This window comes from Arachis hypogaea, chromosome 13 (genome assembly GCF_003086295.3).
Source record: "Arachis hypogaea cultivar Tifrunner chromosome 13, arahy.Tifrunner.gnm2.J5K5, whole genome shotgun sequence".
In the NCBI taxonomy this organism is placed as follows: domain Eukaryota; kingdom Viridiplantae; phylum Streptophyta; class Magnoliopsida; order Fabales; family Fabaceae; genus Arachis; species Arachis hypogaea.
The window spans coordinates 67760242-67768472 of NC_092048.1; the positions used below are offsets into that span (position 1 = coordinate 67760242).

Here is an 8231-nt window from a genome sequence, read left to right on the forward strand (position 1 = left end):
GCTTTTGAGTTTTATCAGCCAATTAGATTATTACATTCGTGGATCTCAACTCATTGATTTTCAACTTCTTCATAAGAGACAGAGGCATCACATTTATGCTAGCTCCTAGATCACAAAATCCTCTGCCAATTTTTGTCTCTCCTATAGTACAGGGAATATGAAAGCTCCCCTTCAGGAGTACGTCCTTCTTGATGAGGGCACTACATTCCTTGTTCATTAAGGTTCCTTTCTTGGTCAGCAGCTCTTTCATGCACTTGATGTATGTAGGCATCTGTTGGAGTGTTTTGATGAAGGGGATGTTGACACTGAGGGATGCAAACATGTCTAGGAATCTTGAATATGACTTTTCTTTCTCACCTCCCCTGAGTCTCTGGGGAAATGGTGCCCTTGGCACATAAGGTTTCAGCATTTCCTTCCTAGTTGATTCTTTTCTCTATACAGATCCAGTTCCTTGTTCTTTTTTCTCCAAGTTACCCTGGGAACTTCCTTGGTTGTACTCTGTTGGCTTGCTGGTATCTTCTTCCAGGATTTCTTTATTTGCAAGAGTAACTACCTTACACTCTTCCCATCTCACCTTCTTAATTTCCCCTCTTGGATTTTTCTCAGTGTCACTTGGAAAACTATCAGTGGACTTCGGAATCTGATGTAAAAGATGTCCTACTTGAGATTTGAGATTCTTAATAACCTCTCATTGGCTTTTTATACTCCCTCTCACTTCTTCCTTGAATTTTTCATGTCTTCAGACTCCTTGCAAAGATTTGTAAGCATAGCTTCCATTTTGGACATTCTGTCATCATCATGTGGTGATAGTTGGTTGGAATTGGGGTGCTGTGGGTGGTTATTGTGGTTTTGGTATGGTGGCTGTGAATAAGTGTTTTGTGTGGTCTGGTATGGTCTTTGGTTGGAGTGTTGGTGAGTGGATTGTTATACTAGTTTGGATTATGGGGTCTGTGGTCTTGGCCTTGGTTTTGTTAGTTTTCCCACCCAAAGTTTGGGTGGTTCCTCCAACCAGGGTTATAGGTTTTAGAATATGGATCATGAGCTTGCCTAGATGAATTTCCAAGGTAATTAGCTTCCTCCCAGTTAACTCCTTTTTCTGTGTCCAACTCTCCTTAAGGTGATGGTTGAGTGTGGATGGCTGCCGCCTTATTCTTCTCCATCTGCTTAGTCAATTCAGCCAGTTGCTTGTTGATCATCTTATTCTGGGCCGGATTGCATCCATATGGTTTAATTCCATGACTCCCCTGTTGTTGCTTCTGTCTGAGGCATAGAAATACTCATTGTCAGCCACTGTCTCTATAACATCAATGGCTTCTTCAATCGTCTTTTTCTTGTTAAGGGATCCTCCAGATGAGTGGTCTACAACTTTCTTTGATTCGTAATTCAGCCCTTCATAAAAGATATAAAGTTGCACCCACTCATTAAACATATCAGGGGGGCATTTCCTTGTCAAATCTTTGAATCTCTCCCAGGCTTCATAAATAGTCTCACCATCCTGCTGTCTGAATGTCTGCACTTCAGTTCTTAGCCTGTTTACTTTTTGTGGAGGGTAGAACCTTGCTAAGAATCTATTCACTACATCCTTCCAAGTTGTCAAGCTTTTCTTGGGAAATGATTCTAACCATTTTGATGCTTCGTCCCTCAAAGAAAATAGAAACAAAGTTGCAATCTATAGGTGTCAGGATGAACACCATTAGATTTAACTGTGTCACATATCCTTAGGAATGTAGTGAGATGCTCATTAGGGTCCTCTTGGGCACTTCCTCCAAAAGAACAGTTGTTTTGCACAAGGGTTATGAGCTGAGGCTTCAATTCAAAATTATTAGCATGGATAGTTGGCTTTTGAATGCTGCTACCACAGTTTCCTGGGTTTGGATTGATGTAGGATCCCAGAACTCTCCTCTCTTGTCCAGCAGGGTTGGCTGCACCTCTTCTGGCCTGATTATTCACCTCTCCTTCATGATGGTTTTCCATATCATCCTCCATGGTTATATCCAAGTCTTCCTCCTCTTTTTTTGCACCAACAACCCTCTTTCCTCTTGCTTCCCTCCTTAATCTCAGGAAGGTTCTTTCCAGTTCACTGTCAAAAGAGGTTGAGGTTTCCTTTCTCCTACCTATCATACAATGAACAAGTACAAGAAACAGCAAATGCAGGATCCACTAAAACATGGTATAGTTAGCTTGGTTAGAGCAATTTATCAAATGGTTAGTAGGTTAACTTGCTGGAAATAAAAAAGTAAAGAAAAATAACTAAAATTTGCAGAAAACGAAAATGAACAACTAAAATTAAAATTCCATAAATCAAAAGAAAAGAAAAGTGCTCAATCTAGTTATCCTCCAATTTAGTAATTGTCAATACAAAACCAATCCCCGGCAACGACGCCATAAACTTGATTCACCCGAAAACTGTCTCTCAACAATTTTCTACCGGCAAGTGCACCGGATTGTCGTCAAGTAAAAACTCACTGTAGAGTGAGGTCAAATTCCACAGGGATTGGTTGGTTGATCAACGTTAATTGGAGAGTTGTTCTAGTTGAGCTAAATTGAAATTGAGTTGAGATTGCAGAATGTAAATTGGCGGGAAACTTAAATTGCAAGAAATTAAATGACAGAAGCTTAAATTGCAAGAAATTAAATGGGAATGGGGGTTTATCATGAAATTAAAGAAGAAGAATATAAAAGAATGGGTAGATCAGATTCCATTAATTTCTCAATCAATGAATTTATTGATCTCCTTGGTAATCTTAAGTGATTAGATCCCAATTCCTTGGTAATCTAATCTCTCTGAGCATGAACAATTGCCCAATTCCTTGATTTAAGTGCTCATGGGAAGAGATGAAATTTGGTCACTGATTATACCACACAAATTCATAGATAAAAGTATTGGTAGGATTACATGTCATTATATCCATCCAAACCCCAATCTAATCCAATGTGAGAAAGCATTTCTAGCATGATCTCCTCATTCCTCTTCCAAGATTCAGAGGAGATCCAATTATGAATAGCTTCTTTCCTAAGACAACTATTCAATTGGATGAAGAACGAAAGCTTTCTAGTAAAATCAAGAGAAAAGAAAGAAGAAGAAGAATGAAAACTAATATTGTTCATAGCTCTCAAAATGGAAAATGGAATTGAAAGATACATTCCCGAATTGAAAGAATTGCAGAAAATTAAAAATGAGCCAAAAAGAAAAAGTTCCAAAAGTTTTTTCTAACTTAAATTCTAAGCTATTTATACACTTTCTTCCATTGATCTTCAATCTCTGAATTGGGCTTTTGGCCTTGATTGAATTGGGTTGAAGTTGCTCTAATTGGTTTTCCTTGCTGTTGAGAAGAGATCTGTTTGAATTGCACAATTCTGCTGCTCACGTTGGAGTCCACGTTTAATGACCAACGTTGAATCAAACGCGTCTCTAAAAACCAGCTCTGCTTGCTGTCATAGGTGTTTGACTCAATGATGACTTGCATCATCTACCATTCTTTCTTGCATAAAGAGGACCATAAAAGAGCATAAATCTCAATTGATCATTGCAATTCATGCATTAATTGATGAATATTATGGTACATTGCTTTGAGATGAGTTGTGCTGAATTTCAGGTGAAAAAGACATCAAAAATGGGAAGAAAGCAACAAAGAAGCTGGGCGTGTGAAACTGGGGTGCCACTTGGAGCAAATGCCACAAAAAATGCACTGGCGTGGCACGCCAGGAGCTGGGCGTGGCACGCTAGTACTAAATTCCAGAGGATAAGTCTCAAGCATTCACATGGGCGTGGCACGCCAGGAACTGGGCATGGCACGCTAGTACAAAGTTCCAGAGAGCAACAATGGAGGACACTAAAGGGTCGTGGCACGCCAGGTTGGGTGTGGCACGCCTAACCCATCACCTACTATGGGCGTGCCACTTGATCCAAGGGGCGTGGCACGCCAGCTCATCACTCTAGGAGGAACCATCACTATGGCGTGCCACTTAGTATCGAAGGCGTGGCATGCCAGCTCCAAAAAGTCACTTGGGCGTGCCACTTGAGGAACCAGGCGTGGCACGCCAAGCTTGAGAAGTCTGACATGGCGGAAATTGGCGAGTCAAGAATTGTTATAAGATATGCGTTGCAAGTATAGTTCTTAACCAACCAGAGATCCGCTTATCAATTTAGAAGGGTGTCACAAAAATTAAAATTAAAATACTGGGAGTATGAATCCCAGGTCGTCTCCCAACGAGTTGCAGAAAGGTGTGCTATTTTATTAATCAGATGTTTTCAAAAAGGGTTTGAGTTGAATAAACAGGAAATTAAATTAGAGAAATTAAATAATTTAAATAAAAGCCTTGACTGGGAGTAGATTAGCTGGAAGCCCTATTCTTGTTGGAGTACTCTCAAGATTAATTGATAATTGAAGGTTGTTCTGTTTAGTTATCCCTTACTAGGTAAGGGAAAGTAAAACAAGTTGGAATGCTACTTCTATTCACAAGTTCCAAACCACTCAATTAAAAGGGATTGGTGTCAGTGACTAGAGGGCAATCCAACAATAAACCCAATTACAATTTTTCTTTTGAGCATTCCAACTCAAGGGTTCCTTTCAATCAACTCCCCATCAAGTTAGGGAACTACTCGCTCATTGTGAATGTAGAATTCATAACATAGGAAAGGGAATTAAGGAAAGTCATGATAAATAATAATCAAAGAAATCAATTAAAAATAAAAGTAATTCTTGTATTAATAAATTCTAAAATAATCCAATAGTAAAATTGAGTAAATTAGGGACATGGAAGAGTAAGAGCCAAGTAAAGAAAACGAACTAGAATGATGAAGTCTTGATGAGGTAATAACTCTTCTCAATATCCCAATGCAAAGAGCAATAGAAATAAAAATCCTAAGAACTATGAATGTGTAGAGAGAAAACCTAGAGGAGGAGTAAAACTAGATCTAAAAACTAAAAATTGTGTAGAATGAATGTTGTTCCCAGTTTCTGCATGTTCTCTGGCTCTAGTTTGCTTTTCTGAGCCAAAAACTGGGTCAAAACAGGGCCCAAAATCGCCCCCAGCGAATTCTGCAGATTATGCAGATCGCGCACGTCCCGCGATCGCGTCATTCATGCGGCCGCGTCATTCGGCCTTTTGCCCTGCCACGCGAGCGCATCGTCCACTCCTTCACGTCACTTGTGCAATTCCAATCCGCGAGGTCGCGTGAGCCATGCGGCCGCGTCACTGCGATTTCCTCTCTTTCGCGCGGTCGTGCGAGACATGCGGCCGCGTCACTTCTCGCTGGTCATCTCCTCAATTTCTTGTGTTCCTTCTATTTTTTCAAGCTTCCTTTCCAATCTCTAATTCATTCATGCCCTATAAAGCCTGAAACACTTAACACACAGATTACGGCATCGAATGAAATAAAGGAGAATTAAAATACATAATTAAAAGTCTCTAGGAAGCAAGTTTTCAATCATGTAATAATTTTAGGAAGAAAATATAAATGCATGCTAATCATATGAATAAGTGGGTAAAGATCATGATAAAACCACACAATTAAACACATTATAAACCATAAAATAGTGGTTTATCAACCTCCCCACACTTAAACATTAGCATGTCCTCATGCTCAGTTGAAGGAGATAAAATAAATGAGTAGGAACATGTAAAACTCATGCAATGCAATGCAACCTATATATGTGAATGCAACTATATGATTCTTGTCCAGTTGAAAGCAGGGAACATAGAATTTTAAGCATTGAACCCTCACTGATGATGTATGTACGCTCTAATCTCTCTAGTGTATAGGGCAATCACTCTATCCTTCTCTAATCATGCTCTCTAATTTTTGTTCTTCTCCTAACCAATCAACAACATTTAATATACCAATGCAAACATCATGAGGTCTTTTCAAGGTTGTAATGGAGCCAAGGTAATGGTAAGGATACATATGTGGCTAAGTAAGCTTATAAACTGAATCTTTAATTAACCCAAGCTTTAACATAACCTATATATATTCTATATAACTTTAGAATTCATACCTAGCTACCCAGAATTTCCCTTTCACATTCTATACTCGTGTATCAACTTTTTATTTTAATTTTATCGTACATGCATTGATCTTTGAATTCTTAACTTAGCATTGGGGTAATTTTGTCCCCTTATTTATTTATTGAATATTTTTTTTAACATAAACATAAAAATAAACATAGCTTATCAATGCACATAGATTTTTAATTCTTATAGTTTCACATGAGTAGGTATCCAAATTCCCATTGGATTATCATGACACATTCTCTTATTATCTTTTGTTCCCACAACTTCCCATACTTAATTAGCACACACAATTCTATCTTAAGCTAACCAAAGATTCAATTTGGGATATATAATTGTTTTTCCACTTAAGGCTAGTAATGTGGTAAAATATAGAACAAATAGGATTTAAAGGATCAAAGTGGCTAACAAAGGTAATTGAAAGGGTAGGTTTAATTTGGATAAGTGAGTTTAAACAAATAATGGCCTCAATCATATGCAAGCATACAAATATAATAAACATTAGACATATAGGATGAAACAAAATATAGATTACAATCATAGAGAAGTAAACACACAAGAATAAAATAATTATGGTTAAATAATGTAACCATGCATAAAGGCTCAAATCTCACAGGTTGTGTGTTTTTTAGCTTAAAAATCATGTTCCAAATACAACTTCAAGCAAATTTAACATAAAAGTTTTAATTAAAGTTAGTGAAATTTTGTTCCAAAAATAGGGTCTTAGAGGAAAACTTATTGTCTTTTCAATCAAGTAGAACATGCATGCAACTAACCTATTACTATGCAATTTATCCTATTCTACAAAAGAAAAACTAACTAAATATCCTAATTTATTGGTGTTTAAGGAAGAGAAATTACCTCCGGAAGTCAGGTACTGACCGACCTTGATGACAAGTCATCTTAGCCTAGTTTCACTAGCCTTTTTCTTTGTTTTTATTAGGTTTTATACACTTTCTTGCATTCTAAGTAAGTAATTTGGAATGAAAATGCATGACTTCTTTGAATCAAACAACCACCATGTAATTGATGCTAAATCATGAGGTTTAAGCTAAATTTAATTGAATTTTAATGATTTATAAACCTTGTGAATTTAGTGATACTTTGATAGGTTGTTTTGATTACTTGTAGGTGAAGAAAGAAAAAAAAAAGAAGAAAAGCGTGGCTCAAGGAGCGTGCCCAAAGGAAATAAGAAACGTTTCCAAGGGAAGCAAGAAGCGTGCCCAAAGAAAGAGAAAGCGTGGCAAAGGGAAGAAAAAGCATAACAACATTGAGGAAGAAGGAAAGCTAAGTTAAGAAAGCAAACTGAGCTTCACAAGGAATGAAAGGAGAAGGCAAGCTACAAAGCTAAGTTCAAATAGTTAACTGAGCACTAAAGAAAGCAAGGAAATGGTGCAAAGCTAAGTTAACTAAGTTAACTTTATCGGGACCTCTCCATATTAATTCAAGAAGAAATTCCAAGGGATGAAGCCAACAAGATTCGAACCAAGGACCAAGGAGAAGCAAGGAACTCACCTTGCAAGGAAATTCAAGAAGAAATAGCCAAAATGCAACCTCCATGGTTCGAACTTGGAACCACACGCTACTCCTTGCAAGGAAATTCAAGAATAAATAGCTAGAATGCTTCCTCCAGGATTTGAACTTGGGAACTCCTTGAAACATAAGGAAGGAGTGCCACCAAGCTTGCAAGAAAAATTAAGGAAAAAATAGCTTAAATGCTTGAGCCAAGTTTCGAACTTGGGAACTCTTGGAAACACAAGGAAGGAGCATCCATCTCTTCCAAAGGAAATTAGCCTCCACTTCCTCCACCAGGATTCGAACCTGGGACATTGAGGCCATAAGCAAGGCGCTGCACAAGGAAGCTCAGTTGGTTTTTCCAACTGAGCATTGCCTCTCCCCCAAGCCTCCACAATGTGACACGGTCATGACACCAAGAAGCACAATTTTGGCGCACCAAGGAAGGCTGTTTTGCGCATCATGACACGGACCAAGGCACCAAGGAGCAAGCCTTGTGCGCACAAGGAGACAGGGCCAACACTTAGAGCTAAGTTGGATTTTCCAACTGAGCTCTAGTGTCACACACTCCACCAAGGGCTGGGCACACCAATTTTGGCACACATGGGCAGCATGCTTGAAAGCTAAGTTGGATTTTCCAACTGAGCTTTCCCCTGGAGGTGCAATTTGGGCTAAAAATTGGATTAAAAATCCAATTTAATTCA

The 8231-nt window shown here is 38.5% G+C and overlaps 1 non-coding gene across 1 annotated transcript; it reads left to right on the plus strand.

Moving 5' to 3' along the window:
- The first annotated feature begins 1423 nt into the window (after positions 1 to 1423).
- On the plus strand, positions 1424 to 1531 carry LOC112739218 (small nucleolar RNA R71). The gene has a single exon (XR_003170155.1). It is a non-coding gene; the product is annotated as a small nucleolar RNA R71 (small nucleolar RNA).
- The last annotated feature ends 6700 nt before the right edge of the window (positions 1532 to 8231 follow it).